This window comes from Loxodonta africana, chromosome 20 (genome assembly GCF_030014295.1).
Source record: "Loxodonta africana isolate mLoxAfr1 chromosome 20, mLoxAfr1.hap2, whole genome shotgun sequence".
Classification (NCBI taxonomy): Eukaryota; Metazoa; Chordata; class Mammalia; order Proboscidea; family Elephantidae; genus Loxodonta; species Loxodonta africana.
Genome location: NC_087361.1, coordinates 72,473,522 through 72,493,682, shown reverse-complemented (window position 1 = coordinate 72,493,682; position 20,161 = coordinate 72,473,522).

Genomic DNA, 20,161 nt, shown 5'->3' with positions numbered 1-20,161 from the left:
GAGTTTAAGTAACTTCCCCAAGGACACACAGGCAGGAAGTGGCAGTCTCGTTTTAAATCTAGGCTGTGTGACTCCCAACCACACACATGCTGTTTCAGTTATGCCCTGTAGAACATGCCACTACGGAGCATCAGTTGCCTCTTGACCTGCAACTTCTTCCCGCCCCTCCCCACATCACCTCACCCCCTGGGTGGGAACTTTGGGACTCACCTTCCACCCTCCAGAGAAGCCTGAGGACAACCCCAGCCTCTGCAGCGGTGAGGACCTCAGCTTCTGTTCCCATCTGCCCCCTGGACACCCCTGCTGCCCCTCCACCACCAGGAGACCCAATGGTGGGGCCAGGGCCTCCCTGGGAAGTCTCAGCCTCTGCAGCTGGGCCGTCAACTGCAGGCTCCATCCTTGCCTCTTCCCCTGCCTCCCACAGCAGCAGCAGCAGCAGCAACCAGCGCAGTTCCCAGCATCAAAGAGCCAATCCAATTTCTCAGCTATGTTCCCCGTTCACCTCCTGCAATGCCAGGATTGATTGGGAACCAGGGCAGCCTTATTAAAGTGACATGTTTTCCTCCTCATGGGAGAGCCAAACTGGGAGAGGGAGCCCCCTTCCTGATTAATTCCATGTTTCCTGCTAACACCAGTCCTAGCCACATGCCACCCTAGGTGTCCTGGGGTTTATCTTCGGTTTTTCTTGGCCTTTTTTTGGATTTCAGCCCCCGGGTGGGGAAAAGATGAGCCTTTCTCCTTCCTGTTTGCAGATCTTCATTTCTCCCTCCAGGTGGCAACAAGGGCACCCAAGGGTCCTGGCATCTAATCCCAGCCCCTATCATTGAGCCTGTGACTTTGGTCCATCTGTAGTTGTCACTGTAGGGGATCCATGGTTGACAATGGATATGGGGAGCCAGGCAGTCCCAAGAAAGATGGAGACCAATGACTGTGTGTAGGCTAAGAATGCTTTCTCCAAATACAAGAGACGAGAGGCAGGGAGGGTCCTCAGAGACCTCCACCACACTGAGCCCAAATCCACTCTCCACAACACCTTCCATGCCACCTTGCAAACCCTCCTCCTCTCCAGAAGGAGTCAGGGGATATGGAGTTAAGCTGTAGCAGAAGATGGTAAGGTTAGACATCAGGAAGAACTCCCTCTCTATAAATGGTGTGAAAGCTGCTTCCCCAATAACTTCAAAAAAGGAAAGGCATTCCCAACACATCTGGGCAACTAATTCAGAGCTAGAAGCAACGATGCTTCTCTCAAGCCTTCCAGCCTTTCAGGAGCAGGGGTCTCTGGTCCACACTGCCAATGCCTTCCTTATGCCTCATGGTAAGTGTTCCCAATGGCAAAAGCCAAAATCCCGATGTGCCAGATAAAGTAGTCAAAGAAGGGCCTCTCCTGACGTGACGACAGCAAGGTTACCTCCTCCCTTCTTGCCATGACCCGCAGGCTTAGTGGTGCCAAACACTCTGAGGTGCAGCAGCTATTTCAATGGCCCCAGCAACTTGTTTCCCACAAACCCAGAGGAGCCCCCAGTGCCTCCCCATCGCTGGCATTCAGTTAGACAGTATCCTTAGCAGACAGCTGGGGACTCTGTCCTAGTGTGGAAATGACCACAGAGGAAGCTTGTACGACATCATTTGTTTACCATGTACTTGGCGAGTCCTTCCTGGTGTTTAGCGTTAGACCCTCTTGCTGATGCCCAAACCACTTTGCGAAGGGGGTGGGCCTCTGGGTGCTCACCTGCAGCCTAGGCTCACAGTGATGGGTCAGGAACTCTGGGCCTGCATCCGGATTTACCCACCGTTCTGGCTACCTGTCAGTTTCAGGATGAAAGCAAAGGCTGGCTGGGCAAGTCCTTCCCAGAAATCAAGCTTTAGCAAGAGACGACTCATTAGGCATAAAGAAGAACCGCCTAAAAGTCAGAGGGATGAATAATGGGATGGCCACCAAGGAAGTGGCAGCTCCTTCCCTGGAGCTTTTCAGAATAACAGCTGGGCCACCCAAGAAAGAGTCCTGTCTATGGGCAGGGAAAGGGCTGTGAGCAGCCCACAGGCAACATAACAGTGAGGGAAAACACTCATAGAGCATCCAGCATGTGCCAGGCACTGTTCTAAGCTCATTCAATCTTCCTCAAAAACAACTTCTGATATAGATATGGATTTTAGTTCTGTTCTACAGATGAGAAAACTGAGAAACAGAGAATTTGATTAGCTTGCCCAAAGGCAGAGTAAGTGGCCGAACCAGGATGAACCAAGGCAACCTGGCTTCAGTCACTATACTGCCTCTGAGAAAAAATGTCCATGACTTGACATTTCTCCAGTGAAACCGTGTTACTCATCACCGCCTTCCTGTCCTCATGAGAACCCTGAATGGCCGAATCCCAGCTCACTGCCCTGGCTTCTCTGACCAAGTTTAAAAAAAAACCCATTGCCGTCGAGTTGACTCTGACTCACAGCAACCCTATAGGACAGAGTAGAACTGTCCCATGGGGTCTCCAAGGAGGAGCTGGTGGATTTGAACTGCCGACTTTTTGGTTAGCAGCCGAACGCTTACCCACTGCACCACCAGGGTTCTCTGACCAAGTGGAGGATGAATAACCAATGTGTCACCTATACACGGATTATTCACTCAGGAAATTTAGAATTGAATCTGTCCAGTGGGCCATGGGCTTTTTTAAAAATCTTTATTTTATTGTGGTAAAATATATATATAACACCAAATTTGCCATTTTTACCATTTTGAAGTGTTGAAGCCAATGGCATTAATCACATTCACAATGTTGTGCAACCATCACCACCATCGATTTCCAGAGATGGGTTATTTTAAAGCATTATTCAGTTATCTTTTATCGAGTGCTTACTACCGGTGGGACAAGTATCATTACTTCTGTTTTACAAATAAGACTCTCCAGACCTGGGCAGCTCACCCTGTTACATGCTTTCACGGCCTTCTGAACGTCTTCGTAGCACTTGTCACAGTTGTGATTAACTGTTTGCTGTTGTTTGCCGCAGAGCTGATTCCGACTTACAGCGACCCCATAGGACAGAGCAGAACTGGCCCATAGAGTTTCCAAGGAGTGGCTGGTGGATTTGAACTGCCAACCTTTTGGTTAGCAGCCAAGCTCTTAACCACTGTGCCATCGGACTCTCCTGGCACACAGTAGGCTCTCAAAGACTACTAGCTATAATAAATGTGGAAACCCTGGTCGTGTAGTGGTTAAGAGTTTGACTGCTAACCAAAAGGTCAGCAGTTCAAACCCACCAGGTGCTCCTTGGAAACCCTATGGGGCAATTCTACTCTGTCCTATAGGGTCACTATGAGTCGGGATCCACTCGATGGCAACTGGTATAACGAATGTGGAAACTGATGCTCAGAGTAGCTGAGTAACTTGCCTGGACCCACTGGAATGCATGCTACACAAGGGCAGGGGTTGCTGTCTGTTGTGTCCACTGCTGTACCCACAGTGACTAGAACAGTGCCTGGAACACAGTAGGTGCTTGCTAATAAATACTGTTTGCATGAATGAGTAAATAAGAGCACACACTGTGTAATTAGTGGCCCAGGTCTGCCTGGCTCCCAGCCTCTACGTTTTAGCTGTTCCCTATTTTAACCACTATCCCTCCACTGAACAAACACCCTCGCCCCTCCCTCTTGCCATTCCAATTCTTCTTAAAAGGTATCCCTATCACCCTGGACCCCTGCACCATCTGGCTCAAGGAGAGCAAACCCAGCTTCGCTAGAATCTGCCTAGATCAGGGAAGCCCAAATACCAAATCCCAAAGCCAAGTGAAACAGCCTGTACTCATCTATGGCCTTCAACTATCCACAGTGACATCTCCGTCCAGAGAGGACTGCAGAGCCATTCTTCCAACTCACTGAGTCCCTACACCCCTGCTCCAGCCCACTCGCTGCCCCTTCACCTACTCTACCCTGAGAGGGCTTCACAGGCTCTGTGAAGGAGGAGGAGATCCAGGCCAGCCGAGAGAGGGCGAAGTCCTGGACGGGGCAAGAGGGTCCACGAAGGTCAGGCTTGCCTAAGGGCTGGAGAATATGGGGTCACCTCATCCCCAGAGCTTGGGGAGGGCAGGAAAGAGGCTTCTCTAGCCATCTCCAAGGCCCGCCCACCCCAGGTTTCCGCAGTTCTAAGGACAGCCCTGTTTCACCTGCCTGGAAGCTGCCTTAGGGTTAAATGGATAGAATGAGCTGCAGCTGCAGGGTGAGAGCCAAAGAGCCCAGACCCAACTCCAAAAGGGGTCTCCTGAAGCTGCCCAGTCTCCAGCTAGGTATACATTTGGCCCCTGGATAAAATCAACTCCGCTCATAAAGTGAAACCAGTTGCAAGATCATCTGTGGGGAAAGGGCAACATTTACAAACATCAACACCCTTCTCCTCCCCTGGGCCTGTTCTGTGGGTATCAAGCCCCAAAGCTGAAAGGGTAAGAATTCTGTTTATCAGGGAAGGGGTTGGCAACACCCCTGCCCCCAAAATGAAAAATGCTCCAGAAAAAGCTCTTGGTCTTCTGGACAAAGCAGACTCACAACGGAGTGGGCGGGTGTCCTCCTCCTGGGGACAGCGGGCCAGGAAACCTAGTGAGGCTTCAGGTGGAACGTTCACCCATTCCCTCAGCTCTCAGAAGCTCCCAGCTTCGCCTTGGGCAAGGCAGGGAATGTATGTGTGGGGTGAGGATCAAACCCAAGATGCTCCTAGAAAAAGCCAGTCCTAGAGGACGTGGCTGGGGGATCTGTCTGGGAGCCAAGCAAGGCACAGGCAGCTCCACAGGAGAGAAGCCAGGAGTGGGAGTTCAGCTAGCAATGGTCACTCCCCAGGGGCATGGGGAGGACGAGGTTTGGGGCTGGCTCCCTGGACTGGGCTGCAGCGTGCCTGGCGTAGACCCCTGTCGCTGACTCACCCCGGGGCCTGCAGCCCGAAATACTGCCAGGCTGCAGCTCACCAGGACGCCAGGCACGTCCCACTGCATCAGAGCCGCCCTGCCCTTACCACCTGCCTGGCTGGCCTAGGCTAGGGGCACTGGGCATGGCTATTTTTCAGCACCCCTACCAGTCACAGAAATGTTTCTAGCAGCCCAGGAGAAGATGACTGGAAGGATTAAGGGCTGCCCCGCTCCTTGTTGTCATCTCTCTGATGAAGGGTCTAGGTTACCAAGAGCTGGAGGGATTAGTTTGAGGACAACGTATTTACACAGAGAGATTGCCCCTCAGGGCGGCAGGGGTGGGGGAGGGGAAGGGCATCCTGCCGCTGGCCAGTCAGACCCCGGCCCTCGACCCTAAGAATTTCCTCATCCGCATGCCCATGCCATTCCAAGCTGGGCCTGCACACCAGCCCACAGCATTTCCCTCTGCAGTGGCCCCCTCCTGGGCCAGCCCCTCCTCTGTCCTTGTGCTCCCTTCTTTCTGCTGCCACAAGAGAGGAGAAAGCAGCAGGTTCTTACTTCTCCACCCTGACAAGATGCTGCAGAGCGGAGGGGGCCCTGGCAGCCACACTCCAGGGGCTAGGGGGTGGAACCCGTGGAATGTGGGGACTGAAAAGATGAAGGAGAAGAGGCCTTGGGTTACTGGGACAGGGAAGGATGAAGCTCCTCTCTTTTTAGTTAAAAAAATAAAAACTCTGCCCTGAGAGAGAGAGAGAGAGGGAATAGGGGCAGCGGAGTGGGGATCCCAATAGAACGGTACAGGAAGGAAGCTGGAAAGGGGTGAGGGGGTCTACACTTCCCCGGTCTGGGATCCAGGCCCTGGGGACGAGGCTGAAGCGCGGACGGGACGTCCTAGGGCCTGCTGAGTCATGAGATTTGCACAGCAGAGAGGGGCTTCTCCATCCCCTCACGCGTCTCTGTCCCAGCTCCTTTGGGCCATCACTTCCAGGAAGTCCCTGGTGTCTGTCTCCCCACCCTCTCCTGATCCAGGGTCTCTGCCTCCCGGAGCCCACGGACCCTCCCCTCACCTCCCACGACGGCGGGGCCTGGGGGTCCCCGGAGCCTGAGGCGGGGACAGGAACCTTGGCTGGCGACCGCTCGGGAAGGAGGGCGGGAGGTGGGCGAAACGCGAGAGGGGGGCGTCCCCGAGGTGGGGCGGGAAGGGGGCGCCCCTGTCCTGTGCAGCTTAGCACCCCAGACCCAGGAAGGAAGTCGGCCCCTCCGCTCCAGTCCCGCAGAGGAGCGGCTCTCGTCTCCCGGGTCCGGCTCCCCGAACGAACCTTCCCTCTGGACCGGTCCAAACACCCCCGAGGACGGCGTCGGACTTCGCCGCTCCTGCGCTCCCGGGGACCCGAGCCCAGCCCGTGGCGCCCGGACCCGTGGCAGAAAGCCCGCCCGCCCCGCGGAAGAGAAACTTTGCAGGGGGAGTCTGGGCCCCCACGGGCGGAGGCGCGGACTTACCCGAAGCGACCCTGAGGCGGCGGAGAGACCAGGGGGTCCCCGATGTGACAGGGCGTCAGAGTGCGAGGACGCGGCGCCGGCGGCGGGGGCAGGGGCGTCGGTTCCCCCAGAGCCAGGAGTCCCCGCTGCGCCTCTGCCCCAACTCGGCTCCGAAGTGTCTCTGCCGCAAGACTTGCTGAGCTAGGCGGTCTGCCGAGGAGGCGGCGGGCGGGGAGCAGTGGGCGCGCGCGAGCGCTGCAGTGAGGGGAGGGGACGCGCCAGCCGAGGGCCCGGCCGCCGGGGGGGGAAGGGGGCGGGCCGGCGTGCCCGGGCCTCGCAGCGCCCCCGCCTCTTGCTCAAGGTCACGGCTACTGCTCCCCAGGCCCCAAGAGTCGGACTGGGCAGGGCGCCAGCCTCCCCACCTGAGATGGGCGTCTCTCTGCGCCAGCTCCTTCTCCCCACGCTCCCCAACCCACTGCAGCCCAAGGCTGAATAATCGGCCTCAGGAGCCCTCCACAGCCGTTTTGGTACCCCTGAGCCCTCTCCCCCAGTAAGGCCACCTCTACCTATGACTTGTCACCTGGATGGCAGAGGCTTCCGCACCTAAAGGGTGATGAGGAAGAGGAGGAACCTTGGAGAAGATAAAGGTGCCTGAGGGCCTATGAGAATGGGGTGTTTGGGGGCAGGAAGGACAGGAAAGTGGCAAGGAAGGTAGGGAGCAGGACCTGGAAGGAGGCGGAGAGGAGGAGAGGAAACCACAATTGATTAAATGACAGGGTCTTTCACACATGCTCTTTTGCTTAATTTTTAGGACATCCCTCTAAGGTGGGTATTACAAACAGCTGATGGAGAAACAGTCCCTGAGTGGTAAGTTGGGCCAAGGAGATGCAGACAGTAAGTGCTGGCATTGAGGAGAAGCCTGGGGAGAGAGAGAAAGGTTGTGAATATGAAGTGGAACCCTCTGGATCTACCCAGGAGCTCAGAGCACACTGAGAGGGGACACAGAGAAGAGAATGCTGTGTCAGGAACTCCATACGTCACAACTGGAATCTGATTTGAATTCTTCTGGAGTCCGGTTCTATAATAGGACTGTAGCACCCTGCCTCTCTCTCATGGGTGCTGGGAGGGGTTCCACACAGCGCCTGGCCTGAGGTCAGTCCTCAGGAGGTTTTTGCTGAGTGAGAGAGTAAGTGAGGGACGTGAGGGACGGTATGAATGCAAAATGTGGGGATGAGAAGTGCAATTGGGATTTCAGGGTTGGGGGAGAGAAGAGCAAGTGGAGGGGCTTTTTCAGATCACTTTGCAAATAATACCAAGTAGACCTCGGAGAACATTCCCAACCTGCTGGCCTCAAAGCAGGGGGGCAAGTGGCTGCCGCCTCAATGCCTGTCAAGAAAGGGGTGATGGAAGACCTCTGAGGAGTCCTAAATGAGATGGAAGCTGTGCCTACAGCCCTGAAGCACAAAGGTCACACCTGCAGAGCAGCGGGAACTAGGGGCAGAGGAGGGAGTGGGGAGCTAAGACTAGAACTGTTGACAGTCATCATGCTGCCCTTCACATTCGAAGAGGGGGCCCAGTGTCCCTAGGACTGTGGTTTCACCCTTGAGGCTGGCCCTATGCTGTTGGCTCCTTCTACTCCCCTACACTGTCATTGTGCACCTGCAGGACTCCAGGCCAGAGAAAGGGCCACAGCCTGATGGGGACATGACACATTTCAACTCTTCTGTGGAGGCTGACCCAGCTGCCCACCATTCCAATCAAAGCCTTGTGTCGATATGGGGCCCCAACTTCCGTAAAGCATGCCTGGGGACGTAAGGTCAGCGAAAGCCAGCTTGCCTTCTCAGAGACTATTTAGAGAGTCAATGCTGCAATCAATTTGGTTAAATGAAAAATGTGATGTCCCCTGGCTACGGCCTTAATGTTCTTTTAATTCATCAGGACCGGTGGTGTCTGGGTTATAAACCTAATCAAGAGCTCAACATCCCTCGTGCTTATTCCCCCAGGCTTCCGGAACTGGAAAAGTAAAGAATGGAAAAAGACATCCAACCCTTCCACACCCAGCCAATTATGAGCTGCTTCGCTTTGTGATTGGTTGTCATTTTAAAAAGATGAGCCCTTGTTCCTCTTAGGTCTTAGACGATCATCACTGAATTGTGTGCTCAGTTAGGGGCCATCAAGGCAATCCCTCTGCTCCGCACACGAGTATATCGAACCCATTAAGATGGAGGAGGGCTGAATATCTAATTCTTTGATTCTCCAGGGAGAAAAAGATATTACAACCCCTTGATTGTATTGTCTCAACACTTTCTACTGAAGACAGGGCTTCCTGATGGGTTTGTTTTCTGGTTTTGTAGGTGGGAGAGAGCAGGGAGAAGGAAACACTGCAGCCCCTTTCCCCCACCCCAGCTCTCCACCTGGGCTGAAAGCTCCCACCTGCTGCTGCTCTTCTTCTGCTTAAATAATTCTGTTTTTGTCCATCCTCCGTCACAGGTCTAAGTTCCTAGCACTTGCATTGATTGTCCTCTCTGTCCGGTGAGGTCAAGGAGCCCTGGTGGTGCAATGGTTAAGTGCTCGGCTGCTAAGGTCGTTGGGTTCAAACCCACCCAGCGGCTCTGCAGGAGAAAGAGCTGGTGATCTGTTCCCATAAACATCGTAGCCTAGAAAACCGTATGGGGCAGTTCTGCTCTGTCACATGGGGTTGCTATGAGTCAAAAATCGACTTGACAGCACACAGGAACAACTGATGAGGTCTTTGTCCTCACAAAGCTTTTCAAAGCTCTGCTGAGCAACCAGACAAGAACCAGGACCAAAGAGAATGGACTTCAATACCGCAACCTGGCCAGCCCTTTCCTGCTTGCTGTCCACACACGAGGAACACAAACACTGGTTCACAAAGCCGTGTTTCCCACCCTCCCACCCTACACACGCCCATACTACTCCTCTTGAGCAGTTCACACTGTTTCTGACAATTAAGCAAACAATGATTAAACCCTCCTCTGAAGCACACTTGCCTTACTGATTGTAATTGAGTAAATGGAAGCCCTGTCACTCAATGTCTTGGTTTTCTTCTGCTGATTTGTTGACATGCTGAGCTTAAATGCATTTTAAATTTTGCTTAAATTAACACACTTCTTACTATAGTCCACTTAACTTTTAAGTGTCCCATAAACGCTTTTAATACAGAAGATATTAACTAATCAAATGGGGCAAAAAAATGGAACATGGGTAAAGTGAAGTTAAATATCATACAGTCCACATGATAGCTTAGGTTTTAATTAAAAAAAAAAAAAATCCTGGTGTCCAACAGCCTGTGAAGGCCAAGTCCTCTAGAAGGCTGATTAAGTAGACTATAATATTTATTCCCCATGCAATGAACAAAACAATAAAAACAATAAATAACACTGAGCTCAAGTGAACTCTTACATATAACAGAATGGGGAGGGTGGGGGAGGAGGGAGAGGAGGCCTGCTTACTTATAACTCTACACCCTTAGAGGGGAGGCACTGGAAAGTTTCCAGAGCCATAGCTGGCATGTGAGAGAAATTCAAAGAGTAGCCAATAATAAGGTTTTTTAAATCAGATCTCAGGAACTAGAGAATATTGTGGGAACCTTACCTTTTCACAGTCTTCTCTCCTCTAACTTGTCTGAAAGTAGAAATGATTTTTTTTCCCCCCTTCTTGGAGTCGAAGGGAATAATAACCTAAAACATCCTGCTTTCCCAACCAAGCACCAGTGACACACAGTTTTGTGTCCCAGTTAAGTTACTCCGAGCCTTAGTTTTCACCCTCTAATAAAGGACAAAGTTCTCCTGGATCATTCTGCTCAGTGTCAAACCTGTCCCCTTCCCAAACCACGCCCTCTGCTACTCTTTTGGTGGATCCAAGAATGAGAAGGAGATGCTATGTGCAGAGAGATGCTTGTCTTCTGGAATGTGAAGAACAAGTGACTCAGAACTAGCAATCATACAACGGCGGAATGTCTCCTTTCCAGAAGGCAACCATGGGCTTTGAAGCTACCCATCGTGGAGGAGATAAAAAGCAAGTTAGTTGAAACACTTTCCGAATATTAGCCCTGGCCCTTTAACCTGCCTGTGTCCATTAAAACCCTCCGTATATTGAGGTCATATCAGAGAGCTGGCCCTTGGGATGTGCCTTAGCAGTGGGGATTGAGTACCAGAAGTCACCAGAAGCATAGGACATCTGAGGAAGAAGCTCTGGGATTGAAACACGCCTCCTTGGGTTGTCGCAGGCCCATCTGCACTATTCTCTGGGTCTCAGGAGCAAATCTGGAGCAAAATCTCTGATGCTTTATATTTGCCCATGTGCTCATCACCTATCCAGTCAATACAATGTTACCACCACCAGGGATGCTGTCTGTCAGGCACCGTGCTGGGGGCTAGCAATGAGGAAGTAAACAGTTATGTCCTTGGAGGGGTTCATAGTGTAGCTGGGAAAGGCAGACATAGAAACAAAGAGTAGCTGTCGGGGAGTGAAATCTGTGCTCCAGCAGAAAAGTAGAGGTGCCCTGGGAACCTGAGAGAGCCGCTAGCTCAGCCTGGTAGGAGGGCAGGAAATAATGACAGGCTTTCCTAATGAAATAACCTTCCAGCTGCCTCCAGAGGAAGGACCAGCTCTCCAGGTTGGCAACAAAGAGAAAAGGATTCCCCGCAGAGAGAATAGTAGGATAAAAGTAGACGGTGCCTTCACTGAAGAGTGCGAGCGTTGCAGTCAGAATGGGGTATGACCTTGGGCAGCCCTCTGAGCCTCAAATTCCTTATCTGTTGAAGGGAGACTTTACCACCTATCATAAGGGACTGTTGTGAAGGTCAAATAATATGTTTATAAACACTAAGCAGGGCCTTAACAAATGACAACCACTATTATTATGCTTGGTTGTTGTCTTTGTTAGTGGCAGTCAAGTTGGCCCCCAACTCATGGTGACCCCACGCGCAAGGGAACGAAACACTGCCCGGCCTTGCGCCGTCCCCGCCATCAGTTGTGGGTGGGACCGTTGGGGTCCAGAGTACTTTTATTTGCTGGTTTTCAGAAGATCACCAGACCTTTCTTCCTCATCTGTGTCTGGAAACTGCTGAAACCTGTTCAGCGTCATGACAACACGTAAACCTCCATCAACAGAGGGGTGGCAGCTGCACAGGACGTGCATTGCCTGGGAATCGAACCCGGATTTCCCCGCATGGAAGGCGAGAATTTTCCACGGAACCACCAATGCTTCGTATTATTATGCTTAAAAAGGGAATGAAAATAGCTCAATAGGGCTAGAGTGTAGGGAGGATTTGGGGAAGAGTGAGAGATTAGAAAGGCAAAGGTAAGATCGTGGTAGGTTCTGTAGACCAGCTGCTTTTGTTTAAAAAAAAAAAAACCACTCCTATTTTTTATCCGGAGTTGGGTTAGAGGTCTTATAAGGTCCCTTCTCCCCGTGGCTTTTCAAAGGAGGCCACATAGTGTAGTGCTCAGCAGTTTAGGCTCTGGAACAAGGCGGCCTGGGTTCAAATCCCAGCTCAACTCTCACCTGTCTAAGTCCTTGGGCGAATTAGTTCATTCACTTCATGGGAATGTAGTAAGGATCAACTGACGTAATCTAAGAACCTAGCACAGGACCTGACACTTAGTAATGCTCAGTAAGTCTTGGGTATTACAGCAATTAAGGAGCCACAGTGGCTCAATGTGGAGTCCTGGTGGTGCAGTGGTTCACAGCGTGGCTGCTAACCAGAAAGTCAGCAGTTCAAACCCACCAGCTGCTCTTTGGAAACCCTATGAGGCAGTTCTACTCTGTCCTATAGGGTCACTATGAGTCAGAATTGACTCGATGGCAATGGTTTTTTTTTTTTTTTTTTTTTGGTGGCTCAATGGTTAAATGCTTGGCTGCTAATTGAAAGGTTGGCCAGTTCGAACCCACCCAGCCGCTCCACAAGATAAAGACCTGGAGATCTGTTTCTATGAAGATTACAGCCAAGAAAACCCCACGGGAGAGTTTTCCTGTCACATGAGTAGGAATCAACTTGACAGCACGTAAGAATATTAATTATTATTTCTAGTTCCAGGAGGCCAGCATGATTCCTCACATCATTTGTCCCAGAGAGGTGAAACCCAGTGCCAACATCCTGGTGCTTCAGGGGAAGGTTCAAAATGGAGGCTTGAACACCTTGACCCAGACACACCCTCCCCCAGGGTGCTGTATTACCTACGGCCTCCCTTTTGGACAGAATGTAGCTGTGTGTGCGTATGTGAGCGTGTGTGTACGCGTACAGCTAAAACCCACAAACACAGGCCTGTTGGGTCTTTCATCTGGGTTATGGAGCATCAGCTAGGAGCCTCTGCCAGGCAAAATTCTGCTACCATAGAGCAGTTTACCTCTGGCCAGGCCTGCCTGACATTGTGGTTACGCCTTCCCAGTCAAGCCAGTCACCTTGAGATTTTCCAGTTTTGCCTATGCAATTCCTGTCTTGTTCAAATTTGCTTATTGCCAGGAACACAATGAATGTGCCTGGCCTCAGTCCCAGCTGAGATGCCTGCCACAAAGTAACTTGGCTAACGGTGGGTGGAGGTGTTGGGTGGGAGCTGGGTCCCATGTTAGAGCTACTTACTAACCCCCCAGCAAGCCCCAGAAGGCAGGGCTCCTGCTTAGAGGCCCATGTGCCTACCCTCTGAGGCAGCAGATAGCAGAACCTTACAAAGGCAGCTGAAACGCATTTCCAACTTCACTGCATTACCCAAACCAGTTTAGAAAAAAAAAAAGAAAATGTTCACTTAGTTCTCTAAAAATAAGGCTTTCATAAGCCTCACTCGCCTGGCTGTGGGAGGGAAAAGCCCAGAGCCCCTAGGGACATCACCAACTATGTTGGGGAGTTTTAAGAATGGTATGATGCTTCAGAAAGCCACATATTTCGGGGGCTAGGCTTAAGAGTACTCAGAGGCCTTCCATCTTCTGTTTTTAATGGCCCAGGCTCTGGAACCAGTCTGAATTTGAATTTTGGCTCCCCTACGTATTATGTGGTGCAGTGGTTAAGAGCTACAGCTGCTAACCTAACCAAAAAGTCAGCAGTTTGAATCCACCAGCCGCTCCTTGGAAACCCTATGGGGCAGTTCTACTCTGTCCTACAGGGTTGCTATGAGTCGGAATTGACTCTGCAGCGATGGGTTTGGGTTTTTTATTTTTATGTACTATGTAGCACAACAGTTAAGCACTTGACTGCTAACGGAAAGGTTGGCAATTCAAACCCACCCAGTGTTTCTGCATGAGCAAAGCCTGGCGATCTGCTTTAGCACAGATTACAGCCAAGAAAACACTGTGGGGCAGCTCTACTCTGTCATGTGGAGTTGTTGAGTTGGAATCAGCTTGATAGCACCCAACATGTACCACCGGGATGGCCTTGTGTCTTAACCTTTTTGAATCTCTTTCCTTATCTGAAAAACGAGTATGATAGTACTGACCTCAATGAGATGCTGTGAATATTAAACGAGTTAATATATGCAAAGCATTCAAAATAAAACCTGACACTAAGTGTCGTACTGGCTTTTATTATCTCTCAGCTATCCAGACTATTTCTTTGCCTGAAATGCCCTCTTCCTTGGCCCGCCCTAGACATGCACCTTGTTCTGGCCACACTGAAGCTCCCTGAAGGTGCTAACACAGACTCCTGGGACCATTTCTGTGGTTTTTCTCCACTCAGCCTCGATATCCAAGAGTCCCTGTGAGGGCAAGGCCTGTCCCTGCTCAGGGGACCATCTCTGAGCAATGTGTAGTCAACGCCCAATACTCACCATAGCACTTTAGAGCTGCAGTCAGCACAACTTATGAGGGAAAGGAGGGATGGATAAGGACAAAATGCCCCTGGGGATCTTGCAAGCCAGTTTTATTTTAAATGTGCCAAGCCTCCATCCTCAGTAAGGCCACATAGCCAGTTGGGCAATTCAAATTTTCACCCTTCTGAAGTCTTGTTCTTTTTCCATTGTCATCACACTGGTGCATACCCACTAGGATACAAGAAACTGGAAAGATTTGACATAGCTCCCAGTGACTTGGTGGTCCAATGGTTAAGTGCTTGGCTGCTAACCGAAAGGTGGGCAGTTCAAGCCCACCCAGCAGCTCCATGAGAGAAAAACCTGGCAATCAGCTTCTGTAAAGATTACAGCCAAGAAAACTCTATGAGGCAGTTCTACTGTCACATGGGGTCACTCCGAGTCAAAATTGACTTGATGGCACCTAACAAGAAGCTTCCTTTTACACTAAACTTTGACGTTCTTGGGTACGGTATCCATGGAGTTCCTGGGCGGTGAAAACAGCGCGCTTAGCTGCTAGCCAGTGTTGAAGGTTCACGTCCACCCAGAAGCACCTTGGATGAAAGGGCTGGCTATCTACTTCTGAAAAATCAGCCACTGAAAACACTATGGAACACAGTTCTACTCTGACACCCATGAGGTTGCCATGAGTCAGAACTGACTCAACAGAAAGTGGTTTTAAAGAACTTAGTGCAGGGCCAAGAACATAGAAGATGCTCAATACGCTAGGCCCACAATTGGGATCCTTGGTAGCTTAGAAACTGGGTCTGGTTCAGGAAGAATGAGAAGCCAAACCTTAGTTTCAATCTTAAATCTACAACCCTAGAAGGGGCAGCTGAGTGAGGAGAGAGCTACAGTATTACCAATCTCCCCCCAAATGGTAAGTTAAAGGAAGAACTTAAGAACTTTTGAGTGTGAGGGGTTTAACATTGCAGAAGGCAGTTCCTGACGTCTGGCCTCAGAGCAGGGCTATACAGAGGCAAAGGGATGGGGAGTCATCTTGGGTGCCTAAGTCTTTCTACCACCAGTGGGTCTAGTCCCAGCTGAGATCTAGGAAGGAGAGCAGCCCAATCTTGGTTCTCTGCTGCCCTCTTCTGTTGCTTATTACAAGTTCCTGCTGGTTTGCCCTAAAAGCCTGAAAAACTCCCACTCTCCTCCAATATCCCTCCCCATCCCACTTCCTGGCTTCAGGGCATTAGGGGATTAACATTACAAGCCAAAAAAGATAACTGTGATTGCCAAAAGTTCAAAGACTAGGAAATGGGTCACTATCTTCCTGGGCAAAAAAGTAGACCTAGGCATAGCCTTCCCTGAAGAACCCTGGCGTTCCCTCCAAGTATCTAGCAGATAGGGAGCAAGAGAAACATGACATGCTTCTTATTTCAAACTCTAAAACAGTTAAGTGCTCAATTTGTATCAAAATGCTAGTCCTCCACCCCCAACCACAGGGCAGTATTGTGTCATAAGTGCGGTGAGAATCAAACATGAAAAGCCATTACAGTATCCATCTGGCAGTTAATGCCACAGAAATGCTCTTCAAAAGTGAGATGGCAGAGGTCAGGTAGAGTGAAGTATGGCCTATGCATTAACAGGACATGGCTTGGAGCTCTGGCGGAGTTACTGGCTACAGGTCTTAAGAAGTTCTATCCATGTGTCCGTTGGGGTCCCACATTCTCGGCAACTGCTTCCCCAGTGTTTGGTCTATAAACCATATAGGAGAGTTTCGTGTCTACTTCCCTACTCATTCTGAACTCATAGAAACCCCTCAGTAATACATATTCATCTGTCCTGGACTCTTATCCAGATGGTGGCTCTGGAAGAAGGAATTAACAGTGAGGTTTACAGTCAGCACACCTCGCTCCTCTGATCAGGGCCAGCCTCTCCCTGTGGTCATTACTTAAACTGCAAAGTCTACACCAAGGCCTCTCTCCCTAGTTTCCACCTTACCCATATATTCCCTTGAATCTACAAATAAACCAATGTGATTGAAGATGTAGGTTGGGGGAGGCAAAGACCCAAACAATCTTCCTGCTAGAAAGGGCTGGAGCCTTACAGCCCTTAATAATCTTACTGAAGATTGTCTAAACTCACTCTTGATTTGCTCACTTCCTGGACAACTTAAACAGGATGAACCTACATCAAAACGGCAATAGAATGCACGGTACTTGTGGAAACAGAACGTTGCCATCTGGTGGCCAAGGCTAGAGTGGCAGCAAGGGTTGCCTTAGCAGAGGCTCAGGGAACATGCACTGGATGACATCAGTGGAAAATAAGACTGTTGAGGGTTTGTATATTCAAGCACACAGCCCATTCTTCTTCCAACCCTCTACTTTGGATGATTCAGTAAGTTGTTCACTCTTGATCCTTGAAGAGTTTCGCGGGTGGAGGAAGGAGTGGAGTGGGATGGAAACAGGTTGTGGGCACTCACGTCCGCCATGACCTCTGCTAGACAACCTCTCAGGCACGACAAGGTTACGGGAGCCCGTGTTCAGGATCTGCCTCCTCTTGTGAAATTGCTTAACTGAGGGTGGGCTGGGCATCAACAGAAGCACAGCCACACCTCCACCCTGGTGTCTGGTGAGGCCAGCGTAGGTAAGGAACACACCATGGTACTGATGACGTGCTCTTAGCTTCGTAGGGGAAATGAAACTGATCATGGAAACATGTTCCCATTTGGGGATGGCTATTTTAAGGCTGAACATGGCTGCTAGATTTTGAGACATCTTTTGGAAAATAAATGCACCTCACTAGGACTACCAACAAACAAAAAAAATGGCCTATGACTTAAAGTACAACCCCAGAGTACACTTCCCCACTCTATTCCCCTACCCCTCAGCAGCAGAAGGTGGGAGCAAGGACTGGGGGACAAAGCATGTTAGCCAAGCCCAGGGCCAATACTCTCAATTCTCTGAGACCTGAAAAGGGCTCTAGGGAAAGCACCTGCAAGCAACAATTCTTTAGAATAAGGAACAGATCAGTATCACTGGATTCCAAACTCCACCTGTCCCAGTGACTGGCTTGGGCACATTATGTATTTATTTTCATACCTGTGTAACAGGGATACCTGATACCTATCTTGGAAACCCTGGTGGCGTAGTGGTTAGGAGCTATGGCTGCTAACAAAAAGGTTGGCAGTTCAAATCCACCAGGCACTCTTTGGAAACCCTATGGGGCAGTTCTTCTCTGTCCTATAGACTCGCTGAGTCAGAATTGACTCAACGGCAACAGATCTTGTTTGGTTTTTTGATACCTGTCTCAAAGTGTCGTGCAAAAGAAAGGACCATGATAGGTGGCCACTCAGCATTAAGAGAGTAAAATCCCATGTGTGCCACAACTTGGTCAGTGCACCAGGACAGCCCCAGAGGCTATGGAGCATTTTTAAGAGCAGCCATCTTCTAGCTTAGAAAGTCTTGCATTATACTTAGAGAGACAGACCATGTGACTTTTAACACAGGAGACACTTTCTTTACCAACTCGGATTAACTCTACCTTCTTCCTGGAAAATGCACTGGTCTTGGCCTGCTGAGCACTTGTGGTTGGCTCTCTTCTGTTCACACCTGTTGAGTAGTATTTGTTCCTAACTGCAGACTAGTCAAACTGTCAGAGTAATTGACTATTACATAAACCAATGAAATGTGTGAGTTTTTATGAAAACCAAATTGAGTTGCTCATAGAAACTGCTGTCAAACAGGTATGAGTGAAACTCTTATGATTGGAGGAAATGAGGAAACATCAAGAATTTTAAAGTCAAATTCTTCAGTCTGAATTCTTTATTCACTTAAGAAGCCCAAGCTGAAAACCACAGATGATGCACTATGGTTGTTTAAGAAAGCCCTTACCTGTAAATAGTAAATTTTTCTTAATTTTAAACTCGAGTTTATTAAATGAATATATTTAGATTTTAAATTAAATGCATCTTTTTCATCCTCTGCTCTGACTTCTGATTGTCAAACTTCCTGTCCAATCATATGCAAAAGAGGCTCTCTTTTGTGTATGTTCACGCTAGAATTTATGGTCAGCAAAGCAGAGAGTGTGGTCGGTCGGGGACAGACGGAGGAAGAGTCAGTGTTTGAAGCTGCATGCCCCTCCAACACGTAGTCTGCTAGTAGCTAGAGTTTTTTTTTTTTTTTCCTGTGGTAGGGAGGCATTTGTTTTAAATAATAGAGCAAATAGCCTTTGTTTCCTCAGAAAGGCAGTTTTTTCTCTATTTTCCCATCCAGGGGACACAGAAAGACCAGGCAGTCCTTTGTTCTCCACTCACCTGGACAGACCACATGACCTCCCCAATCCATTCCAGGACAGCAAAGCAGCAGAGTATCCCAGAAACAAAGAACACACCCCAACTCACCACACCCCAGCCCTTCATCCTTGGACAATTAACCCAGAACCAAAACAGGAAACTGTATTTATCTGTCCTGTTGGTTGGCTTCAAGTGTCCCATTTACAAGAATACAGATGTTAAGGTGCATTCCTATGTAAGCAATCTTGAAACAGGAAAATTTGTTTAGATAAATTTGAAGGAGAAGCGAAATACACACTTTATGAATTAATACCCTGAAAACTGATTTACAACAGTGTTATTTTACACAAGTCCCCAATTTATACAACTGTTTGTTCAAGAAGCTTTCCACTCACATTCCTATTACAAGTTACATGTGGAACCTCTCTGTGGAAGCCGAGAGGCTTGAAGGACCCACATACAAGTGAGTGGTGACAGGACAGCGGTGTGGAGCCATCACTCTGATACTTCGGGGTCCCTAGGAGTTGAGAAAGGACCCTAGAACCTCATGGAACTAAATAAAGACTTACAACGGGCTCTTTATTGCCTTCCTCAGCTCTTCTTCCCAACAGAAAACGTTTCATCAGAAAGGGATTGTGTTTACTGTTACGGCAAGGAAGACCATTTAAACATAGGCTGACCCCCAGCATGGACTAGCATATAATCGGTTTCTTACTGAATCAAGAGACCAGCTCTGGCTTAATGCTTGGCAACAGATGACGACTCTTTAAATATCTGTTGTCCAATTCTATCTCCTGTTACAGGAATGTACCATCTACAATTCATTCCAGTTTGCATTATACAGCAGAAAACCCAGATAGGACTGAGCCCAGAAAAACACTCGTGGGCTCTAAATACCAATCAGTGCCTGTGCCAGGCCACAAGTATGTCTTAACAGACTGCCAAATGTCCATCAAGGTGGTAAATGAAGGAAAGGAAGAAGCAAAAACCCATTACGAAAGGGCCATCGGAATGCAGTGATGGTTAGGACAGAGAAGCCAAGTTTCACTCCCTTCCAGGCAGTCCATTCTGTTCTCAGGCTTGTCCCACACTATTGCCCAAAGGGCCATGTTGCTTCATGGTGGGATATAATGGCCAATTAGGTGCATCTCACGCACATCTGCCAAAACACAGGATCTGAAGACTAAATATCCTTATATGTTGTTTTCTTAAGTCTGAATGGTAGAATGAAGGAGGAAATTCAGGTTTACATCAACTCCTACCACCACAGGTGGCATTTCTGGTTTTAGGTTAACCTTGATATAGAAAAATGAGCTTTACCTCCCAGGATGCTGCATCAAAGATGTCAGCCGCCGTCACAGTCCAATTACATTATCTTTCTCTAGGCTAGAGGCTACATACAAGCAGGCCCTTTCTGTGTAAGAAATCCCCTAGAGTCTGATGTGGAAGGAAAAAAAAAAAAGCCAAAAAACAAGTCATCTTTTGGTGCTGAGTTCACCAGATTCTTTACCCACTAACCCTCTTGGCTCCGGCTCCAGTCGAACACAGCCCACCTCATGTACCTGCAAGACTACTGAGATGGAAAGTGAAATGTTTCTATGTGTTTATCTTCTTCCCCCAATAAGCACCAGAGCTCCTCTAGGGTACAGGCCAGCTTCATAGCTCACACACAACAAAACATGGTTTTAGAAATCATCATCACTCTGCAGTCATTTTGGGTACACAAGAGAATGGAGAAATGGAAGGTAAATGCCTCCATCT